Source organism: Octodon degus, unplaced genomic scaffold (genome assembly GCF_000260255.1).
Source record: "Octodon degus isolate 3935 unplaced genomic scaffold, OctDeg1.0 scaffold00149, whole genome shotgun sequence".
Taxonomy (NCBI): domain Eukaryota; kingdom Metazoa; phylum Chordata; class Mammalia; order Rodentia; family Octodontidae; genus Octodon; species Octodon degus.
The window spans coordinates 1959544-1986760 of record NW_004524725.1 but is presented as its reverse complement, the minus strand read 5'-3'; the positions used below and the strand labels follow the sequence as shown (position 1 = coordinate 1986760).

The 27217-nt window shown below is 40.3% G+C and overlaps 1 protein-coding gene across 1 annotated transcript in view; it reads left to right on the top strand.

Moving 5' to 3' along the window:
• The first annotated feature begins 4543 nt into the window (after positions 1–4543).
• Positions 4544–27217, top strand: part of Cdh6 (cadherin 6) — a 141687-nt gene continuing 119013 nt past the window's right edge. The window contains exon 1 of the mRNA XM_004642295.2: positions 4544–4756. The gene's annotated coding sequence lies outside the window, so the exon portion shown is untranslated. The remainder of the gene's footprint in view (positions 4757–27217) is intronic.

Below are 27217 nucleotides of genomic sequence, written 5' to 3'. Positions count from 1 at the left end.
AAATATTGGTACCTCTCCAGATGGGAACCTTCTTTCCAACTTCACATCTTGATCTCTACTTTCTTTTTGACAGCCATGATATACTGTGAAATTTTGATGTTCTTACAATCTATAAAATCCCAAAATATTTTTTAACATATGCTATTATATTGTCTTCCCCACTTGAGCTTGTCACTCTTCCCATCAAGTGCTTCTATAATTGGGAGGCGGGTTGATGGAAAAGGAGAATTATTTTTCCCACTGAGGGAAGAGGTAGGATTTTGTGTTTATTCTGGTCTTGTTGTGGCTTGTGTTCCAATGGGACACTGCTAGGCTTGAGGGCAGTCCGATTAAGGATGTGAGTGGCATCCGCCCTAAGTAATCTGGATAAAATAAAAGAGGCAGAGAGAGGCTGTTGAGGTTTCTTGTTGATTTGCTACCTTCCACCCACCATGAGTGGTTGCGTCTGTGTCTTGTGCCACCCTGCCTTGCAGCCAGGCAATTATGGACTGAAACCTGTACAGACTACATGCTAAATAACCTTTCTCCCTCTAACTTTGGGTGTCAGGTATTTTGTCCTAGAAACAACAGAAAAGTAGCTAACACAAGTCTATATTCCTACTTACAAGGACATTCTGGTACATCAGATTTCCTCCTAACCATCTGTTTCTTCTCAATGAGGCCAGTCCTTTTGTGCCATAGTACAGTCCAGATACTCCGCCTGCCAAAGTTGAGTTTTCCTATCTGGTCAGGTGAGTTTACATTCCACTGAAACACAATGAATAAAATATAAAAAAGAAGAATTCAGCAAAATTGAAGTCAGCTTTACATACCTTCAAGACCCAGAGCACTAAAATATTCTCAATATTTTAGTATAGGTCAATAATGTGCTGCTGTTGTGCATTTATCTCTGTTGAAAGTCTCCTGGCTTACTGTAATCTACCTACAGTCATGAGTCACACATAATGATCAAGAGAGAAATGTCTTAATGCATCCAGGGATCCAACTCACTTTGAATACTGTATTGGAAGCTCTCCCAGGATTAGAAACCTGGATGAGCACGTGTAATTTGTGTGAATTTAGTTTAGCTTGTATTGAGATGTCTATGGCCCTTACAAAAGGGAAATCCCATTGAGGTTTCCCTGCTCTTTGTTTGAGTTCAATACTACCTAGAGTGGCTAAAGCTGTTTCTCCCCTTTAAACTACATTTTCCTGCCATGTACATGTGCATGCACACACGAGGCAAGGGTGGGAGGAGCACTCATTCTTCACCGACATCTGTTCACTCGTGCACACGAAGCTGAAATCATAAGCAATGTGAGGAACGCGCTATTTCTAGCAGCAACCCATTTAGGGTAAGCTGTAGACCAAAGATTTGGATTGGTTGAGTCAAAACCAGCAATGCCAAGATTCTTAATTAGGCACATGGGTTCCGAAGTGAATTTTTCTACTAATCAGGAATAATAGTTAATGTCCACAAAAATGTTTATACCAGGTAGTCATTGCATACAGAAGAATATTATTCAAATGAAAGTCAGGGAATTTGTAATTATTTATTTATATGCATCTCCATTGGAAAGATAGGATAGCCTCTTAATCATCTGAAGAGAGATTTAGTGTAAGTTAGAAAATTCATCATCAAAATTAATATCCTTAATAATGGTCTATGAAGGAGATTCTTTTAAAAATGAAACGTAAAAAGAAAGAAGTCATTCTGACTGAAGCATATAAAATAATGAAACAGCCTGAAAACCAATGAGCCGCTTCAGCCTTGGCAATGAGTTAAAGAGAAGAGAGCACAGGCTATGGGACCTTCATTTTGGTCCTGGGGGAGCCAGCGTGACCCATGGGCATCTGCTGCCTCCTCCTTCTGCACCTGAAGGTCCCCAACAAATCCAAGGAACACCTGACCACTCAGAGCTCCTCTCTCAGAAAGTAGAAAAGCAGCAAAAGCAGAAAGTCACTCTTTCCATCGGGTAAGCTCTGGAACTCTCTATGGTGCTATCTCCCAGGGGGCTGAAGGCCAAGGGAGGAGACAAAAGCTACCTACATGAGCAGAAAGCTGGTGGCTTCTCCAGCCCGGGGCCTCTCTGCAGGCCCTCCAGAATTTCCATGCTTAAGTTCCATGAGAAACTCCCATGGGGTGATGGCAAGGCTGTCTCACTGGATTAATGATTTCTGATTGGCTTCTGTAAGTTCCCAGGCTTTTTTGGTCTGCCAGAGAACAAAATATAATAAAACATAGGTGACACATGTAAGTATTTATTTATTTATTGTCTTTTTGTCTCTTTGAGACAGAGTCTCACTATGCAGTTCAGGCTGGCCTTGAACTCACTTTGTAATGCAGGCTCAAATTCGCAGTGATCCTCCTGTCTCAGCCTCCCAAAAAGAGTGCTGGGATTACAGGCGTGCATCACCATGCCCAGCAATCCTTTTCCTTTAGTAACACTCGGTTCTTTACCTTTGCAATCAAGATAAAGCAATTCTGTATATTTACACAATCCCATGACTCAACACTAATAACTACTGTGGTGAGTGTTACTAGGAAACCTCAAGCCTCATAAGTCTTAGTGCAACATCCTGGGGCAACCTGTCCCTTATGTAATTTAATGCTACCAACTGAACTGTTCAGGTGCACTGTCCACTTTTCATAAAACTAATTGTTTTAACCACCTTTGACTGGTAACTTAACGAGGTTTGAAGGATAGTTTATGGCAAACAATTAGAGATTTCCTTTGAGACATTTTAACGGGTTCAGTGGATAGAAAATGAACTTCGCTGTTGTATCATAAAATCAGTTATTTTGTATGCCTGTCTCTAGAGGCATTCTGAACATGTGACTATCCTTATTAGCATGTATGTATGTTCACTGCACAGACAACCTGTGGTTCTGTGTGTCCACGACACAGCTGCACACAGCTGCCCCAGTGATACTTTGTCTCTTGTGCTTCTCAGTTATGTTGCTTTGGACACATTCTTAACTTCTGCCGTGTCTTCATCAATCTGTTTTCTCTATCTTGATGGACACCAAAAAAAAAAAAAAAAAAAAAAAAAATGACTTGATAGAAGAATTAAATAAAATGAACTATGAAAGGACTTTTGTAAGAGGTAAAGAACTACACCGAGGCAAGAAACCATCTTTTGCATCAAATGTGTCATAAATTCATAATCTCAGGAAGGGACTATGAACCGGAAGCAGCCTTCTTCTCCCGTCTTTTCATCATAAGAATTTAAACAGCTGCAAGACGGGAAAATGTTCAGCCTCTTTTGGTAAATTGACAGCAACTCTTCATTAGAAAGAGATCTTTTCAAGAAAGGGACTCAAAGTCCTTGCACTTTCCGTGTGTGGAACATCTGCACTAAAGCTGTTCTCCACGCGCTTCTCTGAAGCACTGGCTGCCTAGGGGAAATACTTTGATTTTGGCTTTATTTAAATACCTGAACTTCTACTGAAGACACAAAAGGTTTTCTAGTAAGACCTCTCTTGGGAACACGATCAGCCCCCAACCACTTTAATCACTAGGAGGCCAAGTGGCCTGGAATTGCCCAGGACACTGAGCAATGGAAATCTCCCTGAAAACTCAGCATAGCAAACAGCTGGCCTGGGCTGCTGCTGACCTCGGGTGCAATCACTGTGGTAATTAGATTTAATTCTCCTAATTCAACAGCGCCTGACTCCATCATGTCTACGTCTCCTCTGTAGAAAGCCATTACTCTCCTTTAATAATACTTTGGCATGTTTAAGACATTTGCAGCCGTTCTCTAATTTTAGAAATCCGTTCTAACGGATAGTAAACACGGCCATTCGAGCAGCTTTGTGTAGCAAAGAGTTGAATCTGGCGGTTATCCTAGTTCGGTAACTTTCCAGAGACATCTTAAACACGACACAGACCTTAAACATTATTACACCCGCTGCGCTGCACGCCTCGTGTATCCTTGTTGCAGTTCTTTTAGAAAGACGGCATCAGTCAGGAAGTCACTGGCGAGCTCCAGGGGTTTGGGTTGGGAGCGTGCTTGCAAGCCCAGGGAAGTGTGGCTTCAGACGTCCACTTCCTGGGGCTCCTCACTCCCAAAGAGAGACCAGGGGCTGTCTTAAAGCTGTCTTCCGGGAAGAGAGCCGTGAATCCGTATCTGCTCGCGTCTGTGTATGTTGCAAAGAACAGGCGTCGGTATTGTTGTCTCAGGAGACCCGGCTGTTTCATGCGTGTGCATGTTGGGTGCGCTGTGTCACGAGGCTGGCTGGCATAGCACAGCGCGACGCGGCACGGTACCGTGTCCCTGGGAATCGTAATTGCTCGGTCGATTCAAAAAAGAACATTAGACCATTGCTGATAATAGTACCAGGTGCCCTTCGCTAATATAAGCAGGGATCACCCGAGTCACACAAGTTCTCAGGATGTCTTAACACCCCCCCCCCCGCCCTCAGCCCCCAGTGCTAAGAAAGAAAAAGAAGGGAAAGCCTGGGGCTGCACGAGTGCTCGGGAGCGAATTGCTCGGGACTTGAAACACTGGGAGTCATTCTGTCGTGGGGAGGGGGCGGGCGGGGGCAGGCTCTGGGCCGCGGTAACAAAGTCCTCCTCTCTCCGCTCCCTCCCACTTCATTCACTTGCAAATCAGTGTGTGCCCACAAGAGCCTGCTCTCCCGAGCCCGTAACCTTCCCATCCCGAGAGCTGCAGTTTCAGCCACAGCAGCGAGAACGGCGGAGCCGGCGGCGGCGGCGGCAGCAGCAGCCTGGGCGGGTCGCAGGGCTCCCCGGGAGCTGGCAGTCGCGCAGAGGTGGGTTCGGGGTCTGTTGGAAGTACCGGTGGTGATGCGTGCATCTTTCCTTTTATTATTTTTTTTTTCCTTTTAAATTCTGTGGCGTGGATGGAAGCCAATCAGAACGAGAGCGAGCCCTAGCCGCCCCGCGGGTGCGGCGCGCGGGTCCGGGAAGGCTCAGCCTGCGAGCCGAGAGGGCTGCGCGCGGTCCGGTGCGCGCTGCTGCCCTTGCCCAGGACCGCGCCGCTGCCGGGAGCCTTGCGCGCTGCTGCGCTCCTCCGCTCCGGGTAAGACAGATCCCGCGTGGGGCTGGGAGGGAACGCGGGGAGCCGGCCGCCCCAGAAGAGCCCGCTGCCTCGGTCTCCACCCGCGGGGGCTCCCCGGCAGCTAGTGCGTTTGCAAAGTTGGCTGGTCAATTACCAAGGGCGCCGGTGCGTGCAGGAGTGGTGCGGAGCCGTGGGGGCCGGCTGCATTTCCACCTCCCGCACTGCAAGGGTCTCTGAGGGAACTGCTTGAGCTGAGTTTCATTTCTTGCCTTTGGCACTAAGGCAGAGATTCAGACAGTCTGAAAACTCTGGATTGCTCCCAATAAGGGAAACTTAAAAGAGATGATTTGGCTGACAGAAGGAGCTAAAGAAAATTGTTAGCTTGCACGTTCTGGGCAACGCCTGCTGGCTCGTATAGAACAGAAATGCTTTGGTTGCAAGCAAAGTCCAACGCTGGACTCCGAAAATGGAGCACACTGCCCAGGGAAAAGTCATGCGGAAGACGCAGCTCCCTCGTGCTCTTCCAAAGGCTGGTCAGACGCAAGTCCAGGGGATAACGCCTTCCCCGGACTGCTGAAAGAGTGGAGCGAGTGCGTCCGGCTTGAGGTGTCAGATGTAAGAAAAACGAAACCCACGATGCGCTCATCCGGGATGTGATAGAAGGGGCTGTGCAGGGGTGGGTGCCGCAGCCGCCGCAGATCCGGGACCACTTCTGTGGTTAGACATTCTCCTGCACAGAGTTACCGAAGACCTCCAGGCGGGAGGCTCTGGCCAGGTCAGCGCGGTACTGAGCATTATTGTAGCTGCTGCAATAAAATCCATATTTTAATGCGAGTTAAATGCAGGTCTCTGTTAATACAGGGAGCTGGGAACCTGATTTAACTACTACTGAACGTATTCAGGACGCAAGAAGTCTTGTGAGCTGGAATAGCCACTTTTCTCTCCACTTTTGTTGAAAGATGTTGTCATGATGATGTGGGTGCAGTGTGCCAGCCCGTATCTCGGCCTATTTCACTTTCGCTTACCAGTGAAACATGTGATACGGGAAAGGTTTTCCAGCGACAACCACCTTGCCGAAGTGACTTGGGTATACATTATGGGGCTGCTCTGGGGAACCGCAAGAAGCAATTGTAGGCTTTCTGAGTGTTGATTACCCAGGGGGTGCAACTCTTCCCTGGCTTCTAAAAGGAACTGGGGTTTATACCTAGCTGCTATACAACTATTCCAAGGATGTATAACAAACATACTTATGCAAACAGTGACCAAACGTTGCTTATATCCTTTCTTTTCTTGCAGTAGCTTTACCTGAAAGAAGAACACTTAGGATTCTACTTTAGGAAAGAGAAAGAGAGAAAAAAATTTTCTCTTCCAGTTAGCTTGTTCAGCATCCTTTGTGTACTAGCCCTTGCTCAGCTCTGTTTGCTCTTTTAGAGGAGCAGAAAGCCAGTTGTGTGGAGAAAGAAGCTGTGATGGAGCAGATGTCTTCATGACGTCATAAAGAGGAGGGCGAAGTGGATGCCAGAGGCCAGATTTCCAAGCAGAGCTCAGAAACCTAAGAGAGCCTACAACTGATTGCAGAATACAGTTGCATAGGATCATAGGTCATCCCACTTTGCTCTTGGTGTGTTCTAATTTAAAAGGGAGGGGGAGTTGGAGTGAAAGAAAGGGTAGATATCTTCCCACTAAGTTTGATATTCCATGTCATACTCCTGTAGGAGAGGAGGTAGCCAATTTCTTCCTAAACATATAAGAGGCAGCTACATGTTTTTTGCAGGGAAATGGCAATGGTTTAGTTCTGCTGTATTTGTCCACAATTATCTTCTGCTACCATTAGCAGAAAGTGACAGCCTGATATCTCTATAGGGACTTTTAGTCCCTTTATTAGCTGGCTTTTACACCAATTTCTTGCAATTATTTTTCCCAGTGCTAACTCTGCAAAGTTAATATATGAAAACAAAATCACTTTCTACCAAGTTGCTTTCTTTCCAAAATGTGTACCTCACATCCTCCACCCACCCTTTCCATCAGCCTTGCAAAGAAAAATGTACTGTGGAGCCTTCTTCCCTTTCAAGAAATAAATCATCTTGCAAAATGCAATTGGAGATACTTAAATACAGCTAAAATTTCTAGAAAGCACAGCAACCTGATGGTGTCATCACTGTGTCAGTACATTGGAAGAACAAGCTCTGAATGTCTAATTAAGGCTAATTGACTGGCTGCCCCACATAGAGGCTTAAAAAGAGGCAGATATGTATCTTACTATGAAAGTATTGTGTGGTGCCCTTTCCTGGCCCTTGTGCTTTTCAGTCACAATGACAAGTTACTGGAGCTTGGTCTTTTGAATTACTGAAACTTTTTTACTGAAAGGGACCCCTAGTGGGTCACTCTGTGCATTTTTCCCTGTGGTTCACTTTTAGTATCGGTTTTCCTATCTAAGATAATAAGACCATAAAAGCTTTTTCTCTGCAGATGTTAGTATTCTTCAAACACTATCTTGATACTCGTGCCAACTCAAAATTATTGTTATTTCTATCATCTCTGTAGTTCTCCTAAGTTGAGGGACTCAGGAGTATTTTCACAGTTGTATAAGCACCTAGACTTCTCGTAATTGTTCTGTGATTCCCAAGGAAATAAATGGCCAATTAATACAGAATTTACTACCATTAGTATGATAGAAGGTGTCATATTTCTAGCCTTGCCAAGACTCTACTTCCTAAGCTCCAAATTATCTCATAATAAAAGTGACCTTACAGTTACGACTCAAAAAGCTCCACTTGAAGAACTCCCTCCACTAAAGAAAAATATGCAGAGGAAAATGGACTCTTTCAGAGATCGGTGTACATTCACCAACTGTACTGAAATAGTAGCGTCTAATTTAAGGATGTCCCCACTGACATAAACATATGGAAAAAGTCCAAAAGATGCTTTGATTCATGTGTTGCTCTTTTTCTGGGGTGTGTGTGTGTATGTGTGTGTGTGTGTGTGTGTGGTTGCACGTGTGTATTTTAATTTCTCTTTCTGGTGTATCAGCACAACACATTCAAGGTAACCTACTCCCTCAAAAACTGTGCCTGGAACTTGGAGTGAGCGAAGTTCTACAGGGTGAGTCAGCGTCTTCTGCTGACAGGCTGCAGGTTTCAACTTCCAATTTAAACATCTGTTCTAAAGTTTGAAATGTGTTCCAAACGAGGTAACATCCAGCACGGGCCAGGAGCTTTGTGCCGCTGGCTCAGTCACTCCAGCTCATTCTTTGAGGTCCACCAGCATTGGGGTCTCATAAATCTAAGAGGCAGTGACTCAAGTCTGAATCATATTTTCAGTAATACTTCAGCTGGCCAATGGCTACTATGTGCTTTGCGAAGCAAGTGGAAAATGTTCCTAATCGAACATTCTCTGGCTTAAATTTTTTCTCAATAAATAATTTTAGATACAAAGACTGAAGAACACTGAGGTGATAGGAGAACTGCAGAAAAGAGGGAAGTTAAGCACACATAGAGCATTTAGCTGTGAAAATGTTCCAAACGTTAACCAAGAAATATAGAAATACAAGGCTTAGGTTGGTTTGTTTTTGCTGCTTTTTATTTATTTTTTTTCTCCATTTGGCTTTTTAATCTTATTTTAAAGGCAGATGAAGACAGGAGAGGGCATCATCACCCACAAAGTAGAAAGATGAGGAAATAAAGGCAAAGTACTAATAGCCCACCAAAAGATGGTACACTCTCATTTACCAGAAAAGGGAAATAAAGTCAAAATTTTGAAGCCAAAATAGTTGGGCCAAAGGAAATCATTTTCGACCAGTAGTTGAAGATGAACTCTACAGGAAATTTGCAACTCTTCCAACAGAGACATTTACATTCCCACTTGGAGAGTAGATCCACATGCAAGGGGTACTGTCTCTCCTATCCCTGCAGTTATCAGTGATTATTTCCTCTGCTTAGTATCTTTACACTAACATTTCCTTTGTTTAGCAATCAGATCCCCGCCCTAAGACTAAGAGTTCTACGAAAGAAGACTTTAATCAAAGCCAGAATGTTGCCATTCAATTGCTTGCAATGGAAGTAGGCATTGTGAGTTGCAACATTTCCCTAAGATATGCAGGGGTCTTGTGGAAGAGAGCAACTTAGGAAGGAGATGCAAAACATAAAGTTACAGTAGCATGGGCTGTTATTTACCCTCATGTCTTATGTCCTGAAAAAGCACCGTGTTTTGCTCTTCCTGTCATTTCCTAAATGACTAAGTATAGCCCCCCAAAAATATTTGAGTCTTAATAAGTTATAGGGATAACAAACTACAAAAAAAAAAAAAATTAGGAGCTGCCTAAGTGCATAAAATTGAAAAGAGGTAAAGAAATAAATTTTTACATAAGAGGGAAACATAAGGCTCAAGGCAGAATCGAAATTACTACCTATGTACAGGATGTATTTTCCTCTTTATAAATGGTGACTCCATTAAATACAACTTTATACACATGATTATATCACTAACACGCTTATACACACTGTTCTTTTGTCTCATAGAATGCCAACCTGAAACTCGTCCTTTAAAAAAATCACTGTCGGGGCCAGGGAGATGGCTCAGTAGAATAAGCGCTTGACTGGCAAACTGAGTTCAATCCCCAGTTCCGCCAAAAAATAAAAATAAAAAAAATTAAAAATTTACTGTCTAAAGGAGATGATGTTGGATAATCATAAATTAACCAGAGGAGTATTTTTTAAATGTGATCTGAAATTTCATCTGAACCAAAGAAGTAGTTTTCTTAGTACTTGAAGAGTATCAACTATTTTCTTTCTTTTATCTTTCAAGCTAAATAGATGAACTATGTGTTTCTGCAATCTAAAGCAGTCAGATCAGAATATATTTGGTGATTCAGGCCAAACATGCTCTTCATTACCCATTGGGATATTATATGTCGTACAGCATGCTGAAAGCCTGACGTGTCAAGATAGCACAACCCCATGTCCACACTTGGGATGGGAGAAATTTTAATCTACCATGTTCTTTCTCCTTTTTTTGGCACAGTGAATAGAACTCAGGACCTTGCACTTCCCAGGTAGATACTGTGCCACTGAGCTATATCCCTGGCCCTTACCATGTTCTTTATACGAGTATTTGGGCAAGATAAAAATTCTGACCAGTGAGTTCAAATTTTTTTGTATATACAAACAACATTGACAGTGATAAATAATCAATGGAGCTTCAGTGAGTCTTTCTACCTCACACACTATTCTCAGTATTTTACATACACTTTACATAATACTAGCTACACAATAAGTCAAAAGAAAAACCTTAAATGGGTCATCATTCTATTTAGCCCATTTTGTGATAGGGGGTTGAATTTCCAGGGAATCTCTGTCTAAGCCAAGCACTTAGTGAAGGTGATTGTTAGCAAACAAATGTTTATTACATATTACAGTAAGAACGTGACTTTCACTGAGAAGATACAACCCGGCAGCAGACACTGGGATGAGTTGATGAATTTGGCCAGAGCAAGGCAGATTTCAAGGCTAAAGAAAATGTTTTTGATTATTCAATTTTTAAAAGCTATTTACAAGAACATGTTAGAGTTTATAAATGTAGTTTTAAAAAATTGTGATATTCTGAACATAATTAGTATGCTGCCGGGGACCTGGCCAAGACCCCCAAATGCCTGCATGACAGATACCGCAAAGGATGAAATAAAGGAGACAATTTTAGTAATGCACAAAAGGGGGACGGCGAGGTCAGTGCCTCAGGACGGACAAAGACAAAGACCTCTTCAGCCGGCCCACTTTTACTTTGCCAGTGAGAAGCATGAGGGGAGGTGTAGTGCGTGATTCAGGAAACAGCCATGGTGACTGATGTGGGCTAGTAAGAAAAATAAAGCACTCTTGCAAGGATGCGAAAAAAGTTAATAAAGAAACTGCTCTTTCCCTAAGAGAAACTTTTATTGTTGCTACTGCGTAATTCTAAAGATCCTTGCCCTGTAGGCATCAGAGTCAAGAGCCACAAGGGTTCAGCAATAGCCAGGGAAAAATAGGGAGTTTCCACATCCCAATCCGGCCTACACGACAGGGCAAGGAGGCCTCCACTTATAATCTGTGCTTCCCAACATGTCACTTTCTAGAAGAGAACAGATGACCTCTTGCCTTCCTAGAGAGCTTCATGATGACAGAGGTGCTCCAGGAAGGAGCTAACATGACAGCTGTTCATCTCAGGGGGAGAACAGGCTATCCCAAGCTCACAGCACTCCAGAGGTACAACTGCACCCCAGGCTCATGGCACCTTCACCATGCCCATGTGTTCGGAACTCTTGGCAGAGCTGAGTAACACTGTATCTATTTGTTCCTTATCTGATAAGTAAAAGGAGCTATTTTCTTCTTTCAGGGCTATAGTTCTGTTATATCATAAGTATCACAATTCAGTATATTTTCCAAATGATCTACCCATCAAGTAAAATTTCATGTGCATGCACACATACACAACACCATAAGAACAAAGTGAAGGAAGTAAAAGGAGGGAGACAGGAAGTGGCAAGGAAGAGAAGGAGGGAGGGAGAAGCTTTCTTAGTATGGTCATTTTCTAGATGATTGACATTGATAAGCCATGTTCATTAGGCTCTGTTCTTTCTATCGCCACTGTTCAGAAAGTCATGTGGTTAACCTACCCTTGAAGAAAGTTTAAGATCATTAGAAACATAATCATAGGATGGGAGACACAGAAAGGAGTTTTGGATGGCTTCACCCAGCGGCACCATTTACAAGACAGATAACTGATAGCCAGGAAGATGAAGTGACTTATTCAGGAATGCCAAAATTCATTTCAATCTTTTATCTCTCCCTCTCTGTTCTGTAGCTTGCTTTCTAGTTGCTGGGTGTCATTGCTTTTTGTCATCTCCACTTAACTCTGACATTAAAAATTCAAGAGGAAATTTACATCTACAATATCGTTATTTATAAGTATTCTGTGAAAGAGCAGCTATGAAATTTTAATGAAGAAAATGAGGATGTAAGTTTCTTCAAGTTTCTTCAAGACGTTTGTTTTTGTACATTTTGTAAGATTCTTATTGCAAAGCAGAACTAGGATTTTTCCTTCACACTTAGACCTCTGCTTGGGGGCCATATGATCAACTTTTTTTTGTAGTGATTAATAGCAATATTGAGTAAGCCTTACCCAAATTGCTCATTCTCCAGGATATTCAAACTCATGTGTTTATTGTTCAAAAGTAAATTTATTGGCCAATAATCAGATGTAAAAAGTAATGGCAAAGGAATCCTTCTCCACTGTTGATGGGAGCGTAGACTGGTACAACCACTATAGAAATCATTACAGAGATTCATCAAAAAACTAGGATTGGAGATCCCATTGAGTCCAAGTATTCCCCTCTTGACTATTTTTCAAGGACTGAAAATATACTACAGTGATATATGTGCGCCAATGTTTATAGCAGTGTAATTTGTCATTGCTACATATTGGAAGCAATGCAAATCACATCAAATGAAGAATGGATAAAAAAGATGTGATATTTTTACACAATGGATTAATACTCATCTATAAAAAAAGATAAACTCAAGACTTTCATACATAAATGGATGCAACTAGACATCATACTCAAAAGTGGAATAAATTTAACCCACATGTATAAACACTGCATTGTCTCACAGCATAAAAACCTGAAAGAGTAAACAAAATCTAAGAGGTACAGTAAGTACTATGGAAGAGAAAGAATCTGTTTAAAGGGAAGGAACAACAGGGATGAGGAAAAGGACAAAAGAAATAAAGAAGAAAGTGAAAATATACATTTATGTATAGATAGACAGGATAAGTTAGGATAACTTGGATAATTGTACTGCTGATTTCGGCTGGCCTATTGAAAGTAGCAATTAATGCTTAAATTTTTCCTCTTCTCCTTTGTAATTTCTTATAATTATTCAATGAAAAATGAAAAGTTGGGGCCATCAAGATAGCTCAGTGGACTAACTGCCTGCTAAACAAGCATAGGGACAGGGGTTCAATCCCTGGCACCACATGCAGCACCAGTCCCACCCTGGGGGTGCTGAGCTGGCCACTGAGACCAGGGGTGCACCAGCACTGGGGAGGCTGGAAATAGGATCACTATGAGTCTGAGCTGCATAGTGAGACCCTGTACCAAATTTTAAAAAATAAGAAAATAAAATAAAAATGGAAAGTTTTTAAATTTATATCTAACTTGATAAGTAGGAACAATTCACCTTAGCCACAAAAAGTTTAAAAGTAGTGTCACTTTTTTCCTAAAAGTAAACTTCACATAATTCTAGACATACACAAAAAATTTTAAGGTGTTGATTTGTACTTTAAAGTACACATTTTTGCTTCGGAAAGCAATTGCCCTCCAAGGTATAGTATAGCTTTCAGTCATGGAAATAAGTTTGACCCATTTCCAACTGCAAAGCTTACACCTATTTTTGTAGAATTAAGAAGAGAGTTTCATTAATCAACTATCATCCATCTATAAAATACTGGAAACACCTCAATTTTACATTCAACTAAACTAGTCTGGCCTTAGTGTACATCTCTGCTTATGCCTTCTTAAAAAATGAAGTTACCAAATTATGCTGTTACACTCTGGAACTCAAATCACTGCTTGAGAAATCCTCAAATTGGTGCTTTCATTATTTAATAATATATTTAGACAAAACCCCAAACAAGGCATTTGAAACTAGGTTCTCCATGACCATTTGCAATTGTATTATATATATATATATATATATATATGGAAAGCTAAGTAACAATGTTAACTCTTAATTTCTTGTTTGATCCATGGACTCCTGCCTATAAAACCAAGTCAGACATTTGTAACAAACTCCCCAATAAATTTAAAGAAGTAAAGCATAATAATAAAATAAAATAGTCTGACCTCTTTCTAGCAATAGGTTCTAATTTAACACCAATTACAGTGGTGTGTGGTCAGACTGAGAAACAACCAAGGCAAACTGGTAAAACCCACCCCAAATGTTATATTACAGATGAACCCTAACTGGAACCAAGGTAGGCTACTATATCTTCCAGCAATTATTCTCAAATTAATCTACTTGTTTAAGAGTATCTAGTTTAGATTTTGTCAGTGTTTCCTACAGAATTAATTGCATGAGGGTGGCCTGGTGATTAATATCAATGCCGGAGTTTCTCTCTGACTCACCTGCCTTTATATCAGAAAAAGAGATGCCTTGAGGCAGGTCCTAATTAAGCAGCCCAAATTAGAGTAGGATCACTCCTTAGTCAGTGTCCTAAGAGGAGGGTTCCCCCACACCAGAATAGTAAAAGTACCAGTACTGAAGTAAATTTTGCTTTTTTTTTTTAATTTTGTGCAGGGTGTCACTGCTCAGCGGGGCTTGTAATGATCCTCTTGTTTTCAAGCCTCCCAGCGCTGGGATTACAGGCATGCTCCACCACGCCAGAACACAGTCACTGGCTCAGTGTGCCCAGGGTGGGGCCAGCACAGCATGTGGTGCCTGGCATCCAACCCCAGTCCCTGTGCTTACCTAAGCAGGTGCTTAGTCCGCTGAGCTATCTTGCCAGCCCTTAAATTTTGCATTTTTAGAAAGTATGTTTATCTGCAAGTCAGCTCCCTTTGAGAGAAACTAGTCATGTCAAATACGAGTCCTTAAAATTTTTATCATAATGCTTCTACTTCTTCTTCAAGTTTGCTTTTATTTGTAGATATCATATTCCTGATACCTTTACAAAGAGGACTATGGTTTGTTTTTCTGAAAAAATTCCCCTACCCCTGAAATTTAAATAGACATATACTTTGTGTTCTGGAAAACAATGAAATTAAATTAATGATCACAATAAAGAGTGGCCAGCCAAGATGTCTAGTAATGATCTAAATAACCACTTCTCCCCAAATGAGATGCCAAATAGGACAGCGACGCTATCTAAAATATGAACTTGCAAGCCATATAAGAGTAAAACACTCTCAAGCGACTGAGTTTAATGTGATGCAATGAAAGAATTTTATGTAGTGGATAGAGAGGAGAAATTACTGAAACCCTGGGCTGAATTAATTGGGCACAATAGAACAAAAAGTTTGCCTTACCCCCTGGATGTTCTGACACTAATAGAGCACATGTTTGCTTCCCAATTTGTCACTGAACTAAAATAGATTTTTTAAATGGCTCATTTTTTCTCCTTTTTTTCCTCTGTGTGATAATCTTTTCATCTTGGTTGATTAGAGAAACTAGTCACAGAAGACAAGTGGCAAACTTAACCTATTTTTAAATTAAGAAATAAGCACCAAAAGCCATGATGCTCTGAAGCAAGACTTTAAAGCCAGGGGTCAAATTTGGACCGTATTAAACTCAATCCAGAAAGGCAGCCGCGGTGCTCCACGTACCAAAGGGAGGCCGTGCTCCTCAGCTCCTTTCCAGTTCAGCCTCTATCTGATCGACACGTGTTCTTAAGGATGCTATTCAGGCAAGGCATTGGAAAATTCAGTGTTTAATCCCCTGCATGGCAAAAGCTCACCTGATACAAATTGAAGCTGCTTTACAGAGTAGATAAACCCAGGTTGGGGGCAAATGAGAAAATAGTTTTAAAATATCACATTTCTATCTCAAGATCAGAATTTTAAGATGAGGGCTTCGCTAGTTACAGAAGGCGCAAGGGCTCAATAAATGCTTGCAGAGTGAGGTTCTCATACAAGCTGCAGAAGGCTTCTCCAACATAAATATTTTCCAACTTATTTCCTTTTCATGCTCATTCAAGCCAGTGAAAAATATAATTTTTCTAGCTCGCGCTGACAACTTAATTTTTAATAACTCTGACTTCTTTAAAAGGAGTCTATTTCAAAGGAAACCCTGTCAATGGTGCCCTCAGAGCGAGAGGGCTAAAGTTCAGAAGGCTTCCCAGCTTTCAAACACCGGCCACCAGCCCTCGCCTTCCTGCAGGCAGACTTTTTATTAAAGTTGGTATTAAACATCGTTGCCTGGAGCCTGATTAACAATTTATGCCTTCCTAAGCAGATTAGTAGAAGTCTGTCATTCTGATTTTTAATTCTTAATTTGTTTTGAGAAACAAAACAGAATGCACCTCTCTGAGCTTACACTTTCACTATATTTTAGTTTTCTGAATTCAAATCTAAGATGTATTTTGTCCTTTCCAAGATTTTGTTTTCCTGTGTAGCTGTAGCATTCATGTGTATTACGATATATTTTCTCTGATTAATAATGCAGTGACTTATTTGCTAGTGAATGGCTTTTTCCACTTCTCACTCAAATAATTTTCTTTTTCTTTTTTTCTTGAGATAAAGTCTCACCATGTAGTTCAGGCTGGCCTTGAACTCACAGTGATCCTCCTGTCTCAGCCTCCCAAGTGCTGGGGATTACAAACACACACCACCACTCCTGGCCAAATAATTTTCTATGTTCTTTGTAAAATACTGAATTTTGTTACTTAAAGAGGAAAATAAAAAAATGGGAGAAATCAAGTGGCATAGTAATACAAGGTAACACTTAGAACACGTATCTAAGACACTATTCTGAAGGTCTTACACAAGTCAGTGTCACAGACTCTGAAGTAAATGCTGTTCTTTTCAATTTTAAAGATAAAACTTTTGAATTTCAAAGACCAAGACAAGATTCAAAGATAAAAGATAAACAGTTAAACAATGTCACAAAGCCGGTACTTGGTGGAGGTAAAATTAAGTACCATTTTGAGAACACACAAAGTTTGACTATTATAATCTTATGTCTTTAAATATATATAGAAAATAGATTAAATACATAGAGTAGCAGATAGATAAATTTAAATGTGTATCTCAACACAGAAAAATTGGGTCTGGTGAGATAGCTTCGTGGCATGAGCGCCTGCCGTGGCAAGCGCAGATCCCGAGTTCAATCCCGGGTACCGTATGCCATGCCAGCCCCAGGACCCTGGGCATGCCATGACGGACACCACAGCCGGGCATGGTGATGCACACCTGTAATCCCAGCATTGGGAAGCCTCAAGCTAAAGGTTCACTCGAAGTCTGAACTGTGTAGCAAGACTAAAAAAAAAAAAAAAAGAGGGCAGGGCCTGATAGTTCAGCAGACTAAGCGCCTGCTTAGGCAGAGCACAGCGGCCTGGGCTCAATCCCCAGCATGCCATGCTCATTCTCCAGCATTCCCCACACTTGACCCCGGGGGCACTCTAAGATGGCGATTGAGACTTGGCGTGGTGGCATGTGCCTGTAATCCCAGTGTTTAGGAGGCTGAAAACAGGAGAATCACTATGAGTCCGATCTGTGAAGTAAGACTCTGCAGACCCTGTAGACCCTGCCTTAAATACAAAAGAAAAAAAAATCAAAGACATAGAGATTACACACAAATACATACACATACACACACACACACACACACACACACACACACACACGTAACATATGCACATTTCCCATGACTCAGATGTACAGTTGGAGGGGAAACTCATCTTCCTCTCCACCCCTCCATGAGTGTACAACGTATCCTATAACAAATGAGATCTATTAATTATATCCCCAAAGACCTCACAAAGGCCTTTTAGCTCTAAGCCTGGCTCTTCCCTTTAATTTCAGTCAATCTTGTAATCACTTACTGTGTGTCCCAAAAGAAACCTTGCAAGAGTGTTTGGAAGGTTCAGATTCGCCATACTGTAATTTATTCATTCCATTCTCATTTACTGAGAGTCCTCTGCACTGTGTGCTGGAGAGACAGTAGGTAACAGAACAAATGTATGCTAGTGATTTGGGGAGATAAATTCTTTTCTCGTATTCCACCCAGGATCAGTAGTACCAGCTCTGTATATAATGAGTAAGACATTCAATGTTAAGTGTATTTTCTTTCCTCTATATATTTACATCTTACATGAATGTAGAAATTGGCTTTGGGCCACAGGCTACATCAAGATTAGTGGGGTTTCTACTCATTTTCAAGTTTGACATTTGCCTTCCTGCCCCAGCTTGGGAGGAACTACCGATCAACCTACATTCATTACCAAAAACTTAATACAGTTTCATATTTTTTACATCTCAGAAATTTTTTTTTGGTATTTCTTTTTTATTTTAAAGAGAGAGACAAACAAAATGATACAGAATGTGAAAACAACCAAATTATTCACTAGTACGTGAATAGATAAACAAGGTATTAGGTACACATAGAGAATATAGTACTTTTCCGGGCAGGTGAGATAGCTCAGTGGTCTAAAGTGCCTGCTTGGGCAAGCTTAGGCAAGTGCAGGGGACTGTGGTTCAATCCCTGGCACCACAGGCCATGCCAGCCCCACCCTCAGGGTGGGCTGAGCTGCCCCCCACCAAAAAAAAAAGAAAAGAATATAGTACTTTTCAACAATAAAACAGTGAACTATAAATGCATGTAATATCATGGAATAATAGGTATTTACCTAAAGGATATCATATTATCTAATTTACTTGTCTATAGCCTTAGAAATTAGAACAAGACTGCCCCTTGGAGTGGAGATTAATTGGAAGGTATAGAAAACTTCTGGGCTGATAAAAATGGTCATTATATTGGTTATAATGTTGTTCCATTTATTAAATATCATAAAATTATACAGTAAGATCTGTGCATTTCCCGGTGTATAGATTATGCTAAAATAAATAAAGAATATGACCCATTAAAAAAAGAATTTCAAAATAAGATGATAGAAAATTAACAGTGGCTACTATACTGCAAATTGTTATATTTAAAGTATTTGCTCAGATTACATGATATAGGTATGTATAACTGATCAAACTATAAGTACTGTTCCTTTCAATGAACTAATAGAAAGTATTAGTATAATTACCTTAGCTCTCGTGTGTATGTATGTGTGTGGATATATATTTAAATTTTTCCCTGCCTTTTATGCTTTCCCCCATCACCATGGTTCTTTCCTTTTGAGTGGTATCTTCCCATTTCACAATATCTATTTTCTAATCCTTACACTTTTCCAATGATTTTACCATAAACCTAAAAAATGTACCTAGACCGTGCCATCAGTGGAAATACATTTCCACATGAAATCATTTTACACAGAAGACTAACTGAAATTTAGAATTTATGTGGTGCCAGGATCCAACCCCTGGATTTTTCAACTCGCTAACGATTGAAAGGAGATTTTTCTGCCAAATGTGGTGGGTGCCATGAGCAGCTGAATGCATCACTATCACATCGGGGGGGCTATGCATTCACTATTTATCATGACTGTTAGAAACTGTCATTTTAGAAACTTGTCAGGTGAATGGGTAGCCATTCCATCAGGACTGAGTCTTTTCATCATGAGATAGGTTTTAAGCTCCCATCACTAGACTTTGCCACGTTAACAGTTGGCAAACACAATGGAACAGTTGTCCTGGCTTCTGGCTCCCCAGGGCCTCACTCATCTCCCTTGGCCACAGTTTATTGGACCTTCCATGAAAAGGTCAAAATCTATTTCTGCAAGGAGCCTTCCCTGACCTCAACCTATCTCTCCGGCTCTCACTTTACATTTCTCTCTGAGTGCTCATGGAATAACCTGCGCTTAGTCTTCCTGTACCTGTCAAGCCATCTTATCAAAACCTCTATGGTTGCCTCAGTCTCACAGGTCTCATTCGCTAAGTATCTTGAAAGCAAAGCTGCTGAGTCTTACTTTTAGAACCATTCTTGATGGCAAGCACAACACTGATTGCTGATGAGCTGGGCTACATTTACGGGATTTTATTTACTTCATATTGGGTGTTAGTTTTCTTTGCTTGTAATCTGGATGCGATGGACGAACATACTTGCAAAGCAAGAGTGCTCATATCAACCTCCTAGAGTCTGCAAAGATATACACTCAGCTGAAGGGAGACGATCTTAATGCCTTTGGCCAAATGTCTGACAAATGGCTGCAGATCCTGAAACCAATAGTTTTCCTAACAGAATAATTGAATGTCTTATCTATAATCTGACATTTCTTTGATCACTCTACCCCAAGGCATAGAATTGTTACAGTTTTTATTCATGTGTTCCCATTGAAATCTGTAGTTGCATATTTTTCTCATTGACATAGGCTAGTATGATAAGCCTTGGTTATCTTTTGGTTTTTTATAAACCCGTAGTAGTACATCAAACTGAATCTACAAAACAATCTGTGGAACACTCTTATGTATGTGTTTTATAAACAAAATTATTTTTCCTTAAAAATGTACCTTGGAAATGTTTCTTGAGGTTCTATAGGGGGTTGAATACCAGATTCTACATACCTTGTAAACTCGATATGGCTGTGCAAAATCGATTGAACTAAATTCAACTTATTACGTAGGCCTGTTTCATTCTTTAATTGTCAGTCAACTTATGGAATATTGCTTGGCAATGAAATACGCTATAGTTATATCTCAGCATGTCAAATGGTTTCTAAGGTAGAGATGAAGTGGGAGAGGTTTGGATGATGTTCCTTTTACTTCCCCTGTGTGTGTTATATCCATCAGCCTACAGTCAAAGAAGCAGAAAGAATTTTAAATGTATTGATCACTAAAACAGAAATTAGTTTTATGTAAACGCACTTCCTAGAGTAAGTACTATGGTCCCCTCTAACAAATTCTTCTGAGATATATATATATATATATATATATATATATGCATTGTGGGTAATTGAAACTTCTAAGGTAAAACAGTAGAAGGTATAGTTCAGTGTAAAACAGCAGTTCTCAATGTTTTTTTCCCCTGCTCTGGTTCCGTGATTAACACCTTCCAATTTGTAACATCTCTCATTAACACAAGCAATCTAAATTAGCTAAGGGCAGTCCTCTCCCACACTGCATATCCCCAACCTTAGAATGAGTAGAGAATTAAAGCATTTTCAGAAGCGATTAAGCCAGTGGGAGTAGAGAGGAAACCAATAACTAACCCTATTAACAGGGGAAAGACAATCCGAAAAGTAAGCTAATTCATGCTCCGTGTCCTAAAGGTCTGGTTACTTCCTCGCACCTAGCATTTTCAGGCTGTGTATGAGGATCTTGAACCACAGATAGAAGAAAATCTCATCTTACACTGTACTTTAAAATAAAATCATTCATTTACATAAGAACACGTAGGAGAGCAAGCTCCAAGCGCGCTTCAGATCAGTCATGCCACCGAATTCTCAGGAGACTTCTCTGTGTCCTGTTCTCCTCAGCATTGAAGTCACTCAGCCAGGGACTTCCTTCAGAGTTTAAGATGAAGTGACAAGCTTTATTCCTGTTTAGACAAAGAGAAAAACAGAAAAATCCTCTTTTGCAAGCAAAGATTAAGGGTAGTTTCTGTTCAGCTCCGTGGAGCCAAAGCAGCTCATAGGACTACCCGATACAATATTAATCCCTGGGCTCTTCTGGTGTTATATTGCTTTTTAGACGGAAGAGCCATTCTTAACGTCAGCTCCCTTTGAATTGTGAAAGTGCGCGTGCGTGCGTGCGTGTGCGCGTGTGTGCATGCAAAGCTGGAGTTCTATTTGGAAAAAAGATACAAGTGAGAAAGGGATGCTGGGTAGTTAACAAGCACTATCTACCACACTTCAGTTCCTCAGGGTGAGTATTTCTCTAAGTGAAAATATAAGCGATTTATAGGTGAGGGATTCAGTTTAATAAACTACAGCTTTAGAAGTAATAGATAACGAGACCTAACCTACTTTCTCTTTTCTATTGAATGAGGGCTACCCTCGAATGGCGAATTAGAGCAGTGCTACCTATTTAAATAACCTGTGTTCCTATCTTTGACTTTAGTCTGCATGTGAAATGGGCTTTTGGTCTTTCTGTTTTGGGAACAGACTGACTAGAAATACATCAATGTCCAAAAAGAAAACATTTTTTTTCACCTAGGGCTTTGAGGCTTAACTAGCTGGAAGGAAAATATAATTTCATTTTGTTCTCATGGTCTCATTTAGAAAATAACCTTAAGAGAGTCAAAGGACACCATGCCATATGAGCACTTTCTCTGCTCCCGGGGGTCTTGGCTTGAGCTTTAGCTTTCCTAGCGCATTCTGAAATGTTTTCTTAAGCAATATTTTGCCGTTAGCTCTGTCCTAACCACTGGAGCTTTAAGAAATTTTAAAATGGTGTTCTTTAAAAATAGAAACACAAAACAATTTTCTTTTTTCTTTCTTACTATAAATATTCCAAGTCCTTCTTAGGAAGTTTTTTTCTTTCTTTCTTTCTTACAGGTTTTGTTTGAAAGGCAAAAAAGCTGAAATGTAGATGTTTATCTGTATCCAAGTCAAAACAGTACAAGAAGTAATTATAAAGTATAAAATGGAAAGTCGGTGGAGTTCTCCTCCTATTATACTGGCTAATTCCAGGCAAAAGCAGGGTTCTGAGGTTGCTTTTTTTTAACAACTGCATCTATGTGGATGTGTTATATGCTGCATGAAAGAATTTTCCTGAAAGGGAATGAAATCTAAAATTTCAACCTATTCTTGATCTTATTTGTAGCCGCTTAGAGCTAACTTGGCCACAGCAAGAGTTCACTGCTTTGCAAACATACTATGACAAAATGCCTTTTGGTTTCTTTCCTTTCTTGCCTAGCAATTCAGAACTATAATTAAGGAGCCACAATCATAAAAGCTTTGTACTTAATTAAAGGATGATCTACATGTGAGTTCTGGAGGTAGGGGCATCCTTATCACTGTTTAAAATTTTCCTTGACAAAGAGAAAGCCAGGCTGATGACTGGCCTGCTGAACAGCTGCCCTGATGAACATTTTTCTAAGTACAGTATCCTCTAATAAAAGGAGGATTCGGGTAGCTTTAGTTTCCTAAGTGTAGTGTGAAGTGTAATTAAGATAATGCTGAAAAGAACTTCAGTGTGGTTCTAAGCATTATAAGAAGCACCCTTCAAATACAGCTCTCTTTTGCTACTATTGTTATTATTCCGAATTTTTGAGCAATTTGGGGGTCTTGAGACAAGCATCTTTCAAGCCTTTTAAAAATATGTCACTAGCTGGAATGAGCTACAACATTTTTTATGTCACAAACATAACATGCCACTGGAGGCAACATGCCCATAATTCTACTCCCTGAAATGTGTTTTGGCTGACACAGTGAATGTGCCAAATGTGGCTTAAATTCAGAATTTCCTCAGAGCTTCTTCATCACTGTTCCCCAGAAAATCTGCAACCGAGCTAGGCTTCTTGTTTGGGCTTATGGAGGTGTGAACCAACTGCAGCCAAAGTGAAGTCAGAATGGGATGTGCAGACGCTGTTAGGCTTGTTGCTTGGGCTTCAGTGTCACTCTCTCCTGTTCGCCAGCTTGCCCTGGTCCGGGTAGTAGTGAGTGAAGAAAGCCAAAGGATCATAACCATGACATCACAATCACATGGCATGCCCATGATTTTCACACATGGGTGCACATGTGCACATGCACACACACATACACACACACACACACACACACACACACACACACAAATAGCTCTACTACAAAACATGCTTCAATGATACCAGGGAAATGAGTTACGATTGTTGAAATCCACAGGTCGGAGCTATTTTTCTAGCAAAGCTACATACCCTGCACACCTCCCTTTGCTATTTTCAGCTCTGATTCTTCCAATACTCACTCATTCATAATTCTTTCACTCACTCATTCCTACTTTCAATAAGTACCTACTACCAGCCTACTATGTGGTAATTATGGTAGACACAGTAATGAAATAATAAATATACTTCTTTTTTGTTTTTTCACCAAAAGCCCTATTTTGGGAAAATTCTGGTAGGGTAGTAGAAGACATTTGAATGCATCTTCCGCAGATCTGAAAACACAACATGCAAGCCACATTGCTGGCTGGATTACGAATGCATGATGGGAAATGATCTTAGAACCCAAACAATGAAATTGGAGAAGGAGTGCTGCACTGTGCCCGTCAGAATATCTCCCCAGGATCACTAATTACAGTCATTCAAATGTGTGGCAGAATTTACTTCACGTATGAAAAGCTTAAAATTAAAGCTGTGTCTCCAACCCGCTCAGAAGGGACCTCGCAGCTGGTGCCCGAGCCTATATGTAGATCAGCTAGAAAACAGAGGTGCTTCTTAGCCTGGAGGTGAAGGGCTCTGGAGACTGGGTGATAGGTGATGGGTGGGTGGGTGGTGGGTATAGGAAAATCAGCAAATGGGTATGGAAAAAAGCAGCCCAGCCTGTGCAATAAACTGCTGCTTAAACAGGTTTATGCGGGATAAGATTGTATGTCTTTTTAACGGCCTCTAAAAGTCTTTTTTAAAAGGCTTTTTGGAAGTAGTTTCCCCTTTTCCTGTTGAACTGTCAGTTGGCAGATACCTCTGGGAAAGAGGGATCTGCTCTCTAAAAGCCTCCTAAATAATGTTGGTTAAAAATTACTTTTAAAGCTATCTGCTGAATAACACCCTGCCCTCCTTCTCTTGCCCTCCCCGGCCCTATCTGATTTGCCAATTACTTCCTTCTGAAACTTCTCGCTACTCTGACACCTGTGCTGACATAACATCCCATCCTGGCGGGCAACTGCCAATTCTCATTGAATTATGATTGCTAAACATTTCAGCACCAGTTCCCAAGAAGAGTTCCCCCTCTGCCCATCAGCACCATGGAAACCACTGTTGTTTCTCATCACTGTTAGTCCAGGCCTCTCCTTTGTAACTCTCTGCCCCTGTGGGCCTCTGAAGTTCTGGAACAGCACAAAAAGGGGGTACATCTTTAATGAACCACAGCTTACCAGAGGTTTCCTTCAGGACTAGAAAGAGACACAGAGAAAGAAGTCTTTGCCAAAACAAAACAAAAAACTGGCCAGCAATCTGGGGAAAAGCGAAAAGTACAGTACTGTTGATTTCAGAAAGAGGTCATGGGGACATGTCAAACAACTCACCCATTCTTTTCTTGTTTTCAGTGTTTCTCAGGAATAAATTCTCTGGAATAAATGTAAGCCATTTTCATACATCCCAAGCAGAACAAAATATCATCCATACACTTTTAAAAGGCATGAATTAACTTCTGCTTTGACTCCCAAGAGTAATGGTCTCTGACCTAAACCCCAACCTCCAAGGGGGGAATTCAGATGAAGCTAATGGTTGTTGTACAATCAGATCCATGTCACACATTGAATATGGGTCAAAGGATGACTGCTCCCTGCAGAAAACAAAAATAACCTTTCTAAGACACCCTTTTATATTAGCATATGCCCATATGTTCAGGATCAGATAGAAATTATGTTGTATCCACAAAGAAATCCCACTGCTAGAAAACCACACTCAAAGCTGAAGTTCTGGCAATGGAACTACATTCCCATAATCCTTTATGTGCCAATTACAGATAAATCTTGTCCTGAAATTAATAAAAATGTATGTCCTAATAGTTTTGGAAACTCATATGAACTGCCAACTTTGAAAGATTGTATGTCTTTCTTCTTGCTTCTTTCAAAATGTTTAACTTCAAAATGTTAGAAATACCCACATTTAAAAATTACAATTTGTATTAGTTCCTTTATAAAATGCTATAGACACAAATCAAATCACCTATACAAATAATTCAATTTAACTTTTTTATCATGTTGAAATTATAATCTTTCTGCTGAGGAGATGTCTTACCCAGTTTGAGATAAATTGGCCACTTCTCTCTACTACAATTCTCCCTGAATATTCTCTAGAATAATGCCTAGCATTAACATTAATATATTTTCAACTACAATTATAAGTCCTTTCATAAGTACTAATCAACTAGTTAGTGTGCTTTCAGTGACATTTTTTCTTTTTATTGGAAATACTGAACGAATTTATGAATCCCTTGAATGCAATATCATGCTGAAAGAAGTAGTTAATGCTTAATTCTTTTCTTCTCTTATTTAATTTTGTGTAACTTTTTAAAATTAATTTTGCATGCTTATATCTCACAATCTAAACAACTAATTTAAAGACAGCATTATACAACCACCACTGTCAAATTCCTATTATTTCTTTAGTGAAATCCTGCAGCATATCTAATTTTTTTTACTATTTTGTGTTCTCTATCATATAGAGTTAAATACTTTAATAAACTGTGGTGGTGAAAATCCTATTCAACCCAGACTCCAGTGTGCTTCCTATGTTGGGTCTCTGAAACTCTAAAACCTAAAATTCTGTTTCAACTATATCTTTAAGAATGCAGCAAAGTAAATTGGTTTTCGGGTATCAACAATATTTAGGTAACTTTAAAAGTGTAAAATGAAATGTCTTGGGGCCAGTTTAGTTCCTCCATGTAAGGTCATCATTGATCAGACCAAATGTGCCTTGATAACATAACTTAATAGAGTACAACTTGATATAAATAAGGAAATGAATTCTATCTATGGCATGCAGGAGATTCATTACATGTTCCAAAACACTAAGCTTCATGTTTCTGTGTCAAAACAGAAGAGCACTGTCACATCTGTGAAGACTCAGAGTAGCAGTGAGGCTTAGGAGTCAGTGGCTCGTTTGGATACTCGGTGGCATGGTCATCCCAACCTCTCTTTTTTTCAATGTTCTACCTCTTTAAATTATTGTGGCGGTTGAACAAAATGTATGGCACAGCCTTCACAGTAGATACGCAATAAATCTTAGCCATTTTAGTTATTATCCCTAAGCTAAAAAGATCTATGCAAAGAAAAATGTGACTCCTGAAGCTTTCCAGCCACACACATACACTTACACCCACACACACACACAATGAGCACCACACAGTACACTACACACATCGCACACACACCCCACGCAACACACTCATGCCGCAGACAGAACCCCACCTAATACACACATTCTATACACTACACACTACACACAACACACACACACCATACATACTAATACACACACAACACATATAACACACCACAAATATACACATGTGTAAGGAAACTAGCCTGCTTCCTTCATAGAACCATATTGAGATAATACCATCCAACTGTGGACAAAAACATTCCACATAAGTGTCAGGACATAGATTTGATCACTATGCTGTCAAAGGTAGATTCATAAAGCATCAGAAAAGCCCTGACTTTTTGAAAACCTGTGCCTTTCTATACCAAAAGTATAAAGAACTTCATCTATGTTTACTAGTTCCACCAAATAGACTCTTATACTATTTAAATTATTCAACTCCATACATATAAATATATAAATACAGTTTTAGAATTGCCCATGCATCTGACATTTTCTGAAAACCTGGATTTTTCTTTTTCTTTTTTTTTTAATCTTATATTTATTTATTTATTTTCCCATAATTTTATTGATAAACAAATAGGAATGAGACAGTTTCAAATCAAATTGGTAGGACA